This window comes from Rhagoletis pomonella, unplaced genomic scaffold, assembly GCF_013731165.1.
Source record: "Rhagoletis pomonella isolate Grant_MI unplaced genomic scaffold, Rhpom_1.0 Rhpom_scaffold_00001, whole genome shotgun sequence".
Taxonomy (NCBI): domain Eukaryota; kingdom Metazoa; phylum Arthropoda; class Insecta; order Diptera; family Tephritidae; genus Rhagoletis; species Rhagoletis pomonella.
Window position 1 is genome coordinate 46582689 of NW_023458555.1, and position 16569 is coordinate 46599257.

General features: G+C 42.9%; 1 protein-coding gene across 4 annotated transcripts in view; it reads right to left on the minus strand.

The window, feature by feature from the left end:
* Positions 1 to 16569, minus strand: part of LOC118745063 (histone-lysine N-methyltransferase trithorax) — a 152037-nt gene that overhangs the window by 1257 nt on the left and 134211 nt on the right. The gene's annotated exons all lie outside the window — the stretch shown is intronic.

The window sequence follows — 16569 nt, forward strand, 5'->3', positions numbered from 1 at the left end:
GGAAGGACCTCTCCGAGCCGTTTGATACCAAACGAGGTTTCAGACAATGGGGCTCCCTTTCGTGTGATTTCTTTAATCTGATGTTGGAGAAGATAATAAGAGCCGCAGAACTGAACCGCTCAGGCACAATACTTTACAAGAGCGTACAATTGCTGGCGTATGCCGATGGATGACATCGATATTATCGGTAAAAACAAGGGCTACGTCTGTTCTGCCTTCTCGGGATTGGATAGAGAAGCAAAGCGAATTGGTCTGGTGGTATCTCCTGTCATCACACAAACAGTCAGAGCATACGCGTCTTGGCACCCACATCACTGTTGACAGTTACAAGTTTGAAAAAGTAGATGACATCGTTTATTTGGGAACCAGCATTAACACCAATAATAATGTCAGCCTTGAAATCCAACGGAGAATCACTCTTGCCTACAAGTGCTACTTTGGGCTGAGTAGACAATTGAGAAGTAAAGTCCTCTCTCGTCGTACAAAGATCACACTCTATAAGTCACTCATGCCTGTGCTGGTGTATGGCGCGGAGGCATGGACAATGAAAGCATCTGATGAGGCGGCTCTTGGAGTTTTCGAGAGAAAGATTTTGCGAAAGATTTACGGACCTTTACGCGTTGGTGATGGCGAATATCGCAGACGATTTAACGATGAGCTGTATGAGCTTTACAACGATATAGACATAGTGCAGCGAATTAAAATTCAGCGGCTCCGCCATGTCGTTCGAATGGACAGAAACGCTCCTGCTCTGAAAATAACAACGCGGGCCGCGATGCTGGTAACAGAGGAAGAGGAAGGCCTCCTCTGCGTTGAAAAGAGAAGGACTTGGCTTCACTTGGCATTTCCAATTGGCGTCAGTTAGCACAGAAAAGAAATGACTGGCTTGCTGAGAAGAAGAGAATCGAATGCAGCCAGTTAGGGCGATGTTACGCGGACGATCATATGATTCACGGTCACGAATTGTTGTTGCTTTCACTGCACAACGAAAAAATTGAGAACGAGGAAGAGAACTGAGCCACATGACCAATCGGTTCAAATTTGACCAGCCGGCTAAGACCGAATCACTGATCAAACGAGGGTTGGCTTGTGAATACAATTTATTATTTGTTCCTTTTAGTAGCGAAATGGTGTATTTGTCATACTATTTCTCCATTTAGTACCAGAATGGTACATTTTTGCTGCAATGTATACAAAGTAGTACATATGTGGAATAAAATTAGTGCCAGCAACCCTTGTTTTGTTTGCTTTTAACATGTTGTTATACACATACATATACCGTTTCTTATTTTTTTTCGAAATTTCATAACAAATGTAATAAGTAGTAAAAAATAGACCAAAGAAATACAACTGAGACAAAGAAATAGTGGTCATTTGACTCTCTGCATAACAGCATTTTGGTCAAAGAGAGTAAGAATTGAAAAACATAAAGAAAAAGTGCCGTGACCAGGGATCATATCTGTATTCGTATGGAATAGTAGCTTATGTCGAAAGGCTGGCTTTACTATAATGCGGCATTCGCAGCATACGATTGCGAATGACTCCCTGGCGCCGAGCCGTTGAAGAACTTTTGGCAAATAAACGTGCAAGAAATATTTCCGATACTAGCAAGTCAATATTCTTATTAAATCTCATCAAAAAATTCCTTGTCGTTTAAAGAATAAAGAGTATGCCGCAATATACTAAAGCCAGCTTTCCGACATAAGCTACTATTCCATACGAACACTGATATGATCGTCTGCGTAACATCGCCCTTAGAAGAATGTGCTTGCAAAGAAAATAAGTTATGAAGAGTCAAAATAGCGTAAAAAGTTTTTAAAATTAAATCCTTGAAAAACTATACGCGATAAACCGAAAATTTTGAAAATTGTGAAAAGTGGAGTTACACACTTTTCGTTACTCGCCATTTAGTTATCTTTGAAAGCACACTTTAGTTACCAACTACATACAGTGGCGAACAAAAGTATTGGCACAGTGAATTTTTCGCAATATATGCAAAGTTGTTCATTCTTATTTATTTGCGATATTTTTTATAAAAATATGGTTCATACTGCGCCATAATACATAAAAATCAAATCTGCAAACTTTGTGCAAAACTCAGGAAAATTCAATAAATTGGCATACTAATTTGCAACTTTTTATTCAGATTTTTTAACAAAATTCTAAGAATGCAGTTTTATAGCCCATTCTAGGGATGTCAGTGAAGTGTATTTTTATTTATTTATTTATTTATTTGTTACAGTCTTGCGACTTAAAAGTACAGATAGGTATTTTTAATATATAACAAAGTATGCGTATATGTAAGTTTAAATTTTCAATTACAAAGCTGTTTATGTTTCTAAAACTATCGAATAACCTATATAAATGTATATTGTCTAACTAGTTTGGTAGCTGGCGAGGCCTAGTCTCCAGTCTACCTTTAAATATGTACTATGTGCAGCAGGCGGAAAGACCTTGTTTCCGCTCCGCGTTGCTCACGAGTTGATAGTCACGGTCGGAAAGGCCGAGTCTCCGATCCATGTTCCCGTCGTCATTAATATGCAAACCCTGACGCTGGATTCCGTGATGTGAGGCGGGCGGAAAGGTCTAGTTTCCGCTCCGCGTTATGGTCGGGCTGTTGGGCATAGTCGGAAGCTTTCGTATGCTAGATCATTTGCTGCTTGGTCGGATGGAAAGGCCTGGTTTCCATTCCGTTTCGTGCTCTCCTACCTAATAGCCAGAGTTTTACAGTGATCAAATAGTTGTCTTTTAAAAGCAACAAAGTTATCACAGTCTTTTACATGTGGCGGTAACTCATTAAAACACTTTAAACCTTTATAAAATATATTTTTTTTGTCTACCTCTGTTCTATAAAGTGGGAGTCTAAAGCAATTGTTTTCCCTGAGTATATATGAATGAGTTTCATTTATATACCGAAGATTGTCGCTCAGATAGTCTGGAAGTTTACCGTTCTTTATGTTGTATACGAATTTCATAGCATGATAGAAAACCTGTTGCTTAACACTCAACCAATTCATATCTGTGATCATCTCCTGTGTAGGTGTATCGTAACGCTTATTTAATATGAACCTCATAGCTCTATTTTGCATTTTTTGCAATTTCTCGATATTTGCGTCGCTTGCTAAGAAGAAGATTGTTGGGCAGTATATAAAATGTGGTTCTACTATAGATCTATAGACCAGGGTTTTATACCTTCTTCTCAGATACTTACAAGATCTTTTCATAAGACCAATTTTTTTCGCAATTTTGTTCACTGTATGCTCAACATGTTCATCAAATTTAAGTTTATTATCTATATATATTCCCAGGTACTTAATGAGTTTAACTTCCTCAATTTCTTCCTCTTTGATTTTTAAATTGTAACTGGTGGTTACAAGATTAACTGCTCTAGTGAGGATCATGAACTGTGTCTTTTTTACATTCAACTTAAGTTTATTTAAACACAACCATTTGTACAAAGAATCCAAGTCTTCTTGCATTTTAGTCATCGCAGTCTGTAAGTTTCTGTCACTGATCGTTTACAGTGTATCATCAGCGAACATTTTTAACTTACAGTGCTTGAGTGCCATATTTATGTCGTTAATGTAAATATTAAAAAGTATTGGGGCCAATACCGATCCCTGCGGCAACCCAATACTGACTGCCACTTTATTTGACACACTTGACTCGATTACAGTTTGTTGCATACGATCTGAGAGAAAGCTTCGAAACCAGTTAAGCTCCGTCTTTTCAATACCAATGCATTCGAGCTTTTTCAACATTCTTGCCCTGTCAATGGTCTCGAAAGCTCTTTTGAGATCAATAAAAACCGCAACGATATTCATCTTCGAGTTAAGCTCTTCCTTCCACTGGGATATAACAAAATTTAGCGCAGTCTCGCAAGAGTGTTTAGCTCTAAAACCTGATTGCTCCTTAATGAGTATGTTATTACTTTCAATGTGGCGCGCCAACTGATTTTTTACCACATTTTCCAAGATTTTTTCCATGCTAGGCAGTGTATTAATTGGTCTAATTTCCTCAGCTTTTACAGTTTTTTTCACTTTTTTTTACCGGAACTATGGTCGAGATTTTCCATTCTTTTGGTACTGTTCCTGATTCAAGACTCTTATTTATTAATAAGGCATAAAAGTGTCCCATGTATTCAACTGAATCCTTTATAACAGCGTCAGATAATAAATTATTTCCACCAATTTTAGTCTTAAATTTCTTCACTATAAGGATAACATCCTCTGAGGTAATTTTCTCAAATTTAAAGGTGCCTCGATTGTCTTCCTGTCGTAACTGTTCACAATTTACGTTCTCTATATTACTATTTATGTCGACGATACTATCCACAAAGTACTTGTTTAGTTCTTCGCCGAGATTACCATACTATTTCTGTATATTTTTCCGTTGATGAGAACTTCTTTAATATTGTCTCTGTTACCCGTATTATTAAGAATATTCTTTAAATATTTCCACATTAAACGACTATCACCTCTATTATTTTCTACCTTGGGTTCCATATACTGAATTTTCTTAATTTTGATCATTTTCTTATACTCTTATACTCTACCCAATCACCTGTGAGTACTGCCCTTTGGTGTAACCTAAACTTTTCTTTATTACTGTCAGTCAGTTGTCTATCATACCATTTATTTCTAAGTTTAACCCGCCTTTGTACCCGAGAAGTTAGTTGATTCATACTCGAAATCAAACAAAGGTTGATATGTTCGAGCATATCAGGTTTGCAAAGTTGCATTGTCTCAAAAGATTTATGATGTTGTCTGGGCTGTACTCATCCCAAGAAATTAATTCAGAGAGTTTATTGATTTCGCCTTGTTTTTTTATATTGCATTTGAACATTATGGTTTCATGATCCGTTATTCTATGTTCCTCAGCATTTTCACATGAAACTTCATTAGTGTTAGAGTATAACAAGTCGATGCGCGTTTCGGACTGTGCAGTAACCCTGGTATCAAAGTTGATTAACTGTTTCATTGCCTGCTGAGAGAATATCTCATTAAGTTTCCTACTATATGTCGATGATATATTCATATTTATATTAAAATCCCCAATAATAATGGTATTTACCATGTTAGCGCATGTTTCGGACAAAATGGCTTCCATATATGTCAGAAAATCTGCATCACTCGAACCACTATACACCAGACATTTTTATCAGTGGATCTATTTATTATTATTTTAAAGTCTATTGTGTCTCTCAAAATTACAATTACCCCGCCAGTGTGTCTACTATACGAGTCGCATCTAATAAACTGATAAGTTGGAAACTTGATTTCGGAGTCGTTTATTTCCTCTGTTGTACATGTTTCGGAGCATAAAACTATATCCGGATCAACAGTCTCAAGAAGCCTTACAAGCTCGGCTTTATTGGCTATTATACTATTTATATTAAGACACACGCATTTTAAGTAACTGTTACGCTTTTCCATTACACCTAATTGCTAACATCCTACTCTTTGTTTCTCTAGTTTCAGTTTCCTAATATAGACAGGACATTCACGACTAAATGCGTGGTGCGCTACATCCAGGTTTAGCCCTAACTCTTTAACAGCATCACAACAATTTCCACAAACTTCTTTTTGGCTACTGTCAGTGCAACTTTCAGACTTGTGCTCTCCCATGCATTTGCTACACCTAAGCTTTTTGTTACAGCTGTTAGAGCTATGGTTGAAGCCCAGACACTTGTAGCATCTTCTCACGGTTTGCCCATCATAGACGGGGCATCGATCCCACCCTATATTAAGTCTCTTTGACTCCAATACCTGCAGGAAGAATTTGTGCTCAATTTCTATTATTGCACTGAATGAAGGAAATGCCTCACCACTGCGCCTGGACTTAAATATTTTTACACATTTCAAACTCGCATCATTTAAATAGCTATTCTGAGCTTTTATCTTATTTATTATCTCGGTCTCAGAATATTCAGCGTTTATGTGCGCTAACAAAATTTTAGGCGTATTAACTTTGGGTTCGGTGATGTCGTACACTTCTTTATTTAAGTTGTCTGCTAGAGCAGATTTTATTCTGTCCTTATCTGAAACGCTATTTGCGTTTATAACCACTGCCCCGTTATTCTTATTTGACACTCTATCAATTTTCATATCAGATGCATCGATCTTATTAAGGTCCACCCTAGTCTTCTCAGCCGCTTGTTTGTTTTTCGGCCTGACAATTATAGGAGGAATACCTTTCAATGCATTGGCATACGATACACCCACACCACTTTGTGCTTTCTCTTGGCTTATAGTTGTCACTTTCTTCACCTCGCTAATTATTTCTTGTTTTTGTTTGCATAGCTCACTAGTGGATGAATCTACCCTACCCATTTTCTCTTTGTTTACTTTACACAGCCCCTCAACTCTTTTTATTGCATCAAGTTTTTCTTGGTTTGCCTTCTTTATACTATCAACTAACATTTTTACCTCTTTGCTGTGATTTTTTAACATTTTTTCAATATCTGTCTTTTGTTCTATTATATTCATCTTGTTGGCCTCAGCTATACCTATCCTTTCTCTAAGAGCTTCATCCACATTGGCTATGTACATCATGCAGTTGTCGCACATGAAGCGTAGGAGGGGACAGTTTTCTAATGCCTTTAGGCTGTAATCGTCAGCCGACGCACATGCTTGCGTTCTATGGTACACTTTCCCACACACACCTTGGCAACGCACACCCGACTCTCCTCTGACGCCTTTTCGGCATTTCGCGCATTCCGACATCTTCGCACTCACTCAGGCCGCTATGTTTGGATGAATATGCATACGTATGTATGTATGTACATCAACTTAAATGCGCGCTATTATTTGTCAATTTTGCTTATTTGAATTTTATTTTTATTTCGACTTATTGGTTGGCTTATTAGTTTAAATCGTTATTTTTCACACTATTAATCCAATATTGCAACTATTAACTTTACACTTTGCAATATTGTTATATTTTTTAACACCATAACCAGAGCGATAAAAAACACGTCCGTTCGCGATCGTAACTTAATGTGTGTACACATAAGTACTAATTGCACATAAAATTTCAAACCAGTATATGGTGTGCTTCAAATGTTTTGACATAATTAATTTTTCACCTCCTAAGAATTACATACAAAATTCATTTGTTTTTAATATTTTTTTGAATTAAAACATCTATAACTCCAAAGTTGTGCAAAAAGATGCATTTTTGAGGGTTCAAGCATACGTCTGAATTATATCCGAAAGCAACCAGTTTACAACAATGAAAATAAAGCTAAATAACACAAAGGTTGTAACGAAACGTTTTGCTTGCCCCGATGCTTCTTCTAAAATGCTGGGGTATACTCGCCGTGTCCAGGGTTCGTTACAATAAATTTGTAGTTTCCGGGCTCTGGTAAATCGTAATTTATTATTTAATTTTCCTTAATTTCTATAAAAGAACATATAACAAATAACAATTTGAAACATTCGGTAGCGTCACTTGCAGTGACTGGGTAACGGCTCCTTGTCCCGTTATGAGCCCGTTAGGCTGTAGTGGCGTGACTTTGGTACTGGTGGGCAGCGCTCTATAAGCGGTGTTCTGGCCGCGTCGGTATGTAGCGCTCTTGCAAGGTGGGTCGCGCTTTGGTCTTGCCGGTGAATGGCGTTCTAACAACGCTGGTGGGTAGCGCTCTGGTGACGCCGGAGAGTAGCGTTCCAGTTGCGTCGAGATGTAGCGCTCTCAGCAATGCAGGTGAGGCCCACCGATGAGTGGTACTTTGGTGGCGCCGGGAGTAACGTTTTACTCGCGCCGCTGGGCGGCGCTCTGGCGACGTCGACAAGTGGCGCTCTATCCGCGCCGGAGAGTACCGCGCTAATGACGCCGGAGAGTATAGTTCCACTCGCGCCGTTGGGCGGCGCTGATAACCCTTGAGGTTAGTTATCGATTAGAGAATGATTGGAGGACTAGCCACATTCTCCAATCTCAAACGTTAGAGAACGACTCGAAAAACTATCGAGAATCATGGCGATCTCAACAAAAATGGGACATAGTTCTTGACTCGAGAAAATATTAATTCTCTAATCGTATTCCAATGTTGATCTCTAATGGGATTCGAGTGTGAATTTCAAACTGCTGTTTTGCCTTGCTTTGTTTGTAAAATTTGTATTAAATGTATTTGCAATAAAATAATAATGAATTATTTGAACTTAAATATTATGAGTAATTCATTTCTTGTTTCTCTAATCGTTCTCGAATTGAATTCGAATGTAATTCTCTAACTTCGTCATCGAATCGAGAACGATTAGAGAACTACCCTAGTTATCTTATGTAGAAATCCAAATTTCTCTAGCGTTAGAGACTGTGTTTGCTGGGAAGTGGCGCTCTGTTCGCGCCGGAGAGTCGCTCTAGTGGCGCTGTTGACGCCGCTCTGCTGACAGCGGTGAGAAGCGCTCTTGTAGGCGCTGTCGACGTCCCTCTGCTAACGGCGGTGTTGACTGCGGGCGAGCGGATGTCGCCCGTACGCGGTTTCACGAGGGGCTGTGGTGAGAGCGTGTGTAGCTTGCGGCGCTGCCACTGGGAAGGTGACGTCCATCCCGACGCTCAAGCAGGTGCAGAAGAAATCACCCTACCAGCCGCTGTTGCAGAAGTGGAATCAAGCCCGACGCTCGAGCCGGTGCAGAAGAAGTCACTTCTTGCCAGTAGCCGTATGCTCACGACCACAGTCTCGTGCTGACTGACTGGTTTCTTGTCGTGCTACTCCTTTAATAGGCTATGTGCTTGATGTTGCGTTGTCATGTCGAGTGTTGCTATGACTTGTGTTGCCGTGGTTTGCTGCGTGGCCAGTTGCGCTGGCTTGTGTTCCTGTGGTGTGACTGGTTTGGTTGGTGGTGCGGGAGTTTGTGTGGGCTAAATTCTCTGGGGACATTTAGTCCTCACACTCCCCCCCTACTTGGTGGTCTGGAACTCCCCTGGCTCTTGGGTGGATGTGCGCGCCCCAGTGGTGTACGGTTACCCGGTAGTCTTTGGTCTAATGCCGGTCCCTCTGCGTCGTTGATGAGGATGCTCATTCCCTCTGGTGGCACTGTCGGCTGTTTCTCCGTTCGGGATACGGGCTGCTGAGGAGATAGGGATGACCTGATTAGTGTTCGTGGTGGTGTAGTCGATGGATGGTGGATTGGTAGTGGAGCGTGCGACGGTGAAGCGATCATAGTGGTTGATTCGGCCGGTGATGGCGGCAGTCGAATCGGCGAGGCGGTAGCGGGGGTGTCGTGGTGTAGTGCGGTTGTGGTGGCGGCGGCTCTGCGACTTAGCGTCCACCTGCGTGCTGCCGAAACGTGATCAGTATCTGTGCCCGCTTCAGGGCTGCCATATCGGCCGTGAATGGCTCTGCGATGCATCCTGGTGCGCCTCTGCCTTGTCCGATGAAGCACATGGCCCTCTCGATGGTCTCCAGTACGTATACCCCGCAGTCTCCATCGTTTTTCTGTTGTGGGACCCTCGGGTAGACTTCTTGAACCTCGAAGCCCACTCCGCCGTACCTCTGGGTATACTCCCTTTGGAGGAACTCTCCCCACGTTGCAGTTGCGTGGACGACTCCGCCCCTCACCCTAGAATCCACGGTCCACAGGTAGCGTTCCTTCCAGCATTCCATATCGAGGAGATGGTGGGTGGTCTCCCGGTTCGCCAGGACCAGCAGGTACCAGTGTCCGGCCGTGTTGTGGGGCGCTAGCACCGCCCGCTTGCCGAACAGGTCCGTTTTTCGCAGCCAGCGATGGATGCGCCGATACTGTTCCTCCGGGTTTACTTTCTGCGTTAGTTGCCACACACGAAAGGGCTGAGTATGGTGGCCCGTGATCCCAACTCGGCTTCTAGCCCTCTCGCCCATGCGTCCATCGCCGCATCTGTCAACCATCGTGTCCCCTCTAACGAACGTAGGTCCACCGGGTATATTGCGATGCTGCCTGGCCCTGGCGGGTATGCCAGTACTGGCCCTTGCTCCTCCCGTGGCGTTGTCTCTTCCCCCGAGGAGAGTTGGATGGCCGGTGATTGTACTCGCCTCGCGGGTATCTGGTCGCTGGCCGGGGTGGTCGACGAGTTAACCGGCCCATCGCTCGAGTCGTCCGAGCTGTCACTTGAGGTAGTCGTGCTATCGTCCGAGCTATCGTCCGAGCTAGTCGTACTTCCGCTCGACCCACTACATTCTGTTGAGTTGCTGCTCGTGGAACTCTCCTGGGTACTGATGTCTCGCTCTGCTGCGACTACCAAGGCGTCGTGCGTACCGGCCGTTATCCTGCCGAGAATACATTCGGGCGTTGGTACGGTATGCCTGCGGCGGCTTCTGCGCAGGCGGCAGTGCGCCCGGCGACTTGTTGAGTGTGGATGGCTCGTCGAGCTGCCATATGTGCGACGGCTGTGTGCGTGACGGTCGAGTGTGTGGCGGCCGTCGGTGTAGTGGTCATCGGCGCCGTGAGGGCGCGCGTGGTGCTGGCGCCGGTATGTGCGGAGGATCCTGGCGTGGGGTTCATAGGCATGAGCGTGCTACTAACGCTGCTGGGTGCAGCGACTGCAGTAGTGGCAGCGGATATCCGCTGTCAAGTTTGCATGTTAGTCATGTGCGCTGCGGCGTCGTGGATGGTGGCGACGCGTGTCGTCCCGACTGCGGCTTGGGCGTTGACCGCCCGTATGGCTGCGACGCGGCGCGCGGTGGCACTAGCCGTCAGCTCAGTGTGTCTCGCGGCGGCGTCGGCTGCGTCGGCGCGTGCCGTCGCGGCGTTTCGTATGCCGGTAGTGGGCTGTGACCCCAGTACCTGGGTGCGAGGACGTTTTGCTTCCTCCTCCTCTATGCGTTCGCGTATGCGTTTGACGCTGATCGCCCATCTATTGTTGACGTCCATTTTATGGTTTTTCTCTCTTTTTTTGTTGCTTCCGAAATTCTTATGTTCACGCTCTGGTGGTTCGCGGTTGAATGGCTGGTTGGAGTGACGTACGAAATTAAAGTTGGTTAATTAATTCAATTATTTGTGTGGTCGTTCCCTTTTTTTTTTGTTTTGTGTGTCTCCTTGTGCCTATATGGCCTCGCTGGTATGATACGTCTTTAATTCCGTGATATTGGCCGTCTTTTCCCTTCCTCCATCGGTCTTGCGTAACTGGACGATCACCGGTGATATGTACCTCAGGATTTTGTAGGGGCCGTCATATTTGGGTGCCAATTTTGCTGCGAATCCGTCCGCGGCCTTGGGTAGATGCTGTTCCTTGACGAGAACTAGTTCGCCGACCCTAGGGGTCCATTTTCGACGTCTGAGGTTGTAGTGGCGGGCCTGGTCCGTCGCCGCTCTCTCCATGTTTTGCCGGACAATCTTGAATGCCTCCTGCATCCTGCTGGACTTCTCCCCGGCAGTAGGGGGAATAGTGCCAGTCCCAATGTTGACCTCGTCAAAGAGTGCTCCAGGTAGTCGTGGCTCACGGCCTTGGACGAGAAAAGCTGGGCTGTACCTAGTAGAGGCGGTGACACTGGTATTTATGGCTAGATCAATTTCGGGGAGGAGGTCGTCCCATCGCTGGTGTTGCGATCTGGTGAGTTGAGCTATTATTCGCTTGACCGTCCGGTTAACGCGCTCCGTTGGGTTCTCCTGGGGGGTGTATGCGCGGTAAACTGTTGTCGTATTCCCATCTCTTGGAGGTAGCGTTGCCACAGCGTGCTGGTGAACTGGACGCCGTTGTCCGAGATGAGTATCTTCGGAACGCCAAATCTCGCTAGAATTCGTTCCCTGAACGCACGGCGGAGGCCTTCTGCCGTAGCGCGTCTCATTGGGACTAGCTCCACCCACTTGCTGAAACGGTCGAAGAACACCAATAGCATGGTGTTGCCATGTGTAGATCGCGGTAGGGGTCCGACTAAGTCTGTGCAGATCGTTGCGAAGGGCTCCGAAGCCACCTGTGAAAGCATTTTTCCCGCGGGTTTCTGTTGTCCTTCCTTGTATTTTTGGCAGGAATCACTGGCGCACGTAGCGGCTGATGTCACGAAACATACCTGGCCAATAATATCGGTTGGTAATCCGCGCCACTGTCCGCCGGATGCCCATGTGGCCGGCGCTGGGAACATCATGGTTCTCCTGTAACACCCGCTGGCGAAGGGGGGTTGGTACACATAACTTCCAGGGCACTGCTTCCTCGTCCTGGTTTCGGCACGGGATGTGGCGGTAGAGCTGTCCGTCCTGCACCATGTAGTCCGAGTATTTCTCCGGGTTGGCATTGCATTGTGGTTCCGCTGTTATCGCTTGCCGGAGGGTCTCCAGTGGTTGCCGTGATAGTGTGTCCGCGACCAGATTGAGCTTCCCCTTTCGGTATTCTATGTCAAACGTGTGCTGCTGCAACTCCAGGGCCCACCTCGCTATACGGCCGGAGGGGCTCTCGAACGAGTTCAGCCACTTCAGCGACATGTGGTCGGTGATCACCTTGAACCTGTATCCCTCCAAGTAGGGCCTCATCTTCCGGATTCCCCAAACGATGGCAAGGAACTCCTTCTCTGTGGGCGAGTAGTTGGCCTCCGCTTTGTTCAATTTCCTGCTGGCATAAGATATTACGCGTTCGCCTTCTTCTAACTCTTGTGTCAGTACCGCTCCCAGGCCAAAGTTACTATTTAGCGTCCGTCTGTAGGGTGAATTGCTTGTTAAAATCCGGACACGCGAGTACGGGGGGCCTCGGTGAGTTTCCGCTTGAGGGTGTCGAAGGCCTCTTGTTGTTCGACTCTCCACTTCCAGTGCTTACCCTTTTTCAGGAGTGCAGTTAGTGGTTGGATTAACGTGGCGAAATCGGGCACGGTGGTTTTAGTTCTTGGATCGCGGCTACCTTCTCGGGATCGGTGTGGATTCCCTTGTCACTGACCACATGACCCAAGTATCGGAGTTCCTTCTTGAAGAAGTCGCACTTCTCGGGGTTAATGCGGAGATTCGCGCGTTGTAGTCGTGCTAGTACTTTTAAATAATAATAATAATAATATCCCAACGGTTTTTACCCTCCATTCCCGCCCATCCGCACGAGGGGCGCAGTCCGCATGGCGTACGGAACCAATATTTTAAATTTTTGTGCCGATTCACGATAGGCAGGAGTTTGTTAAGTGTCGAGATCTAAAACTGTTCAGCTACAGAACTAAATTCATCAGCTGATTTTATGTATTTATGTCAATAATTCACTTATTGAGAGAGGAGAGTATCGCTTTCTTAATGCTGAAAAGCGGATCTGATATATCAAACGTGCTGGAATGAGAGTTAAAATCCTGGCATAAGCAACGGAGTGGGTCGTGCAATTCAAAATTGGTTTTACAAGCTTTCAGAAATATGGGACAAAAGTGTCTTGATACGCGTGAGGGAACATTAAAGCTTACATCAGCCAGAAGATACGGACTTGAAATTGAGCCTGTCAGTAATTTAACCATAAAAATTATACCAAGCATTTCCCTGCGACTGGCAAGTGTAGGAAGGTTAATAAGTTTTAAGCGACTCGTATAAGGTGGAAGACTATATTGAGAATCCCATCGGAAATTTCTTAAAGCAAAAAGTAGGAATTGTTTTTGAATTGATTCTATCTTGTCTGAGTAAATTTGTTACCTTGGATTCCAAACCACCGAGCCGTATTCCAGAATCGGCCTAACTAATGTTGTAAACAGGGTTTTAGTGATATAAGGGTCACTAAATTCTTTTGACCATCGTTTCACAAATGCAAGTACACCTTTAGCCTTGTTGACTGTCACATTAATGTGAAGATTAAAATTAAGCTTAGGATCCATTGTGATACCAAGGTCCACAAAATTGTATACCTGTTCCAGGTTATGGTTACCTATTATATAAGAAACTGGCAGAACAGCTCTTCGCGAGAAGCACATTACTTTACATTTCTTAAGATTTAGAGGCATAAGATTTACTTTACACCAGTAAGCCATGCTGTTTAAGTCTGATTGTAGCAAAGACCGTTCTTCAAATGAAACGTACGATTTATAAAGTTTTACATCATCTGCATACATTAAAATTTTGGAGAATTTTATATCTGTAGAAATATCGTTTATAAAAAGCAAGAACAGAATCGGGCCTAGGTGGCTACCCTGAGGGACTCCTGAAGTAACATCAATGACGTCAGAGATAGTATTTTTAAACAATACCCTTTGTGATCTATCATAGAGGTATGAAGAGATCCAACGTAGAAAATTAGGTGGAAGACCAAGAAGATCAAGTTTATAGATGAGCAACGAGTGGCACACTTTGTCAAATGCTTTACTGAAATCAGTATATATAACATCAACAGTTTTGCTCTCACTAAATGCTTTTGAGATATAGGATGTTAATTCAAGTAAATTTGTAGAAGCTGATTTGCCCTTGCAAAATCCATGTTGACTGTATGAAATGCTTGAAGTGATAGAATGCGTCAACCGATTTGTTATAATTGCTTCAAATAATTTAGGAATTGCAGAAAGCTTAGCTATGCCCCGGTAGTTCTCCACTGAAGACCTGCTACCGCTTTTATGTAAGGGGGTTATGAACGATTCCTTCCATACAGTTGGAAAAACGCCCTCTTTAAGAGACAAATTAAATAAGGCTGTTAACGGCTCATAGAGATAATCAGCACAATTTCTAAGAAAACAAGTGGGGATCTGGTCAGGACCATAACTAAAAGACTGCTTTAAGGACTTCAGGTAGACTAAAACATCATCGGGAGATATTATAGGGTTATGTATTGAGTTAATTGGATAGTCAAAGTATGCTTGGGAGTTAGTGGAATAATTGGATTTAAAAAACTGAGCGAACATGTTAGAAATTGTTTGATTATCACCAGAGACGGTATTTTGATACTTCATGGCGGAAGGAAACCCACGTACATTTCGCTTGGAGTTAACGAAATCATAAAATGATTTGGGGTTATATATTATACGTCGTTTGATTTTACACAAGTAATCTTTATAACACTTTTTGTTTAATTCAAAGAACTTGTGACGCAAAAGTGAGTATTTTACATAGTATGAGTGTAAGCCGGTTTTTTTGTGTAATCTAAAATAACGTGACTTTCTGTTTTTCAAGTTTCTCAGTTCTTTAGTGAACCATAAATGTGTTTGTTCTTCAGAAACACACATGCGTTGAGGCACATACTTTTCAAATAATCTATGTACAGTACAATTAAAATGTGCAACGCTTTGCTCAAATTTTCTTTGTATATAGGCCACGACAATTTAGACAATTCTTTATTCAGTTTTTTAAAGTTGGCTTTCGAAAAATCAAAGCGAATATTTGGTTCGTATGTTTGGACATCGCAATTTTGACCATCGTTTATAATTTCGTAAGATATCTCAATAGCAGGGTGGTAGACATCTTCGGGCAAAACTAGTGGGTCACATTTATTTACAGCCGACTTAGATGCATCATCAACATAAACAAGATCTAATACTTTGCCAAACTTATTGCCAAGTACATTAACTTGATTCAGGTAGAGTTCTGCCTTCTCCTCTAAAAATACGTTGTTGCACGTGCTAGACGAGAAAGGTACAATATCATTGTCAATGATGTTCCATGATACATTTGGTAAATTAAAGTCACCCAACACAATCAATGAATCAGAGGGTTTAATCATTGAATTAATTGATTTCAGTAAAGATACATGTTGTGAATACACTGATAAGTCAGATCGGGGAGGAATATAGCATAGAGCTAAGTAAGTAAACCCCCTTCCAACCTGAACACGAATGCATTTGAATTCTGCAGATTCAATGTGTGGAAGACTAACTTCTTCAGATGGTATTGAAGAGTCTACGGCAAAGAGTACGCCACCGCCGACTCTGTCCTCCCGATCTTTTCTGTAGATATGATAATTATTTGAAAGAATCTCGGAATTAAAAGTGTGAGGTTTGAGCCAAGTTTCAGTCAAAGAAATTATATTATAATTGCATTCAAGGCCATTAAGATATAAATTCGTTAATTTAGTATTTATGCCTCTTACGTTTTGATAATAAATACTTAAAGCAGATTTAGTAATTAGTTTTTTGGTTCTGTATTCTGACGGGGAATATTAGCTAAATTATTATTTTTGTTGGGCCTATACTCAAATTCACGAACGAAAGCTCCGGAGGGCCAAAGAGAACTACTAAGCAGCATGTCAAAATTTTCTAAATTTACGTCTATTTTAAATGAAGAAATATTTCTTTCATATTTAAAATTGAATTTTCTGATACTTAAGTTGACAGTTTTAACTTTGAACGAGATGTAAAACTTTATATCGTCCTCGGAAGTATCCCTCGAAAATCTAGATACAAATATAGACTTCTTTGGGGGAACCACAACCAGTCTCCTAGTATTAGACTCGATTACCGGCGGACGGGGTTGAGTAACTGAGTTACTAATTGAGGGTAGAGTAAGCGTTGGAAGATTAGATGGCGGTGCCACAACTACAACGGGGGACGGGGAAGATACTGCAGGGTCGTTATTATTAGAAGCAGACTTTGATATATGTTCTTTTGAGGAAGATAACTCCGTTGTCTGTGGACATGGAGAAGAAAGATTAATTAAGTCATTCGGAAGATTGTTCTGATGTGGAACGGTCCTTTCATTAGGCGGACTATGAAGACGCTTACGTTTT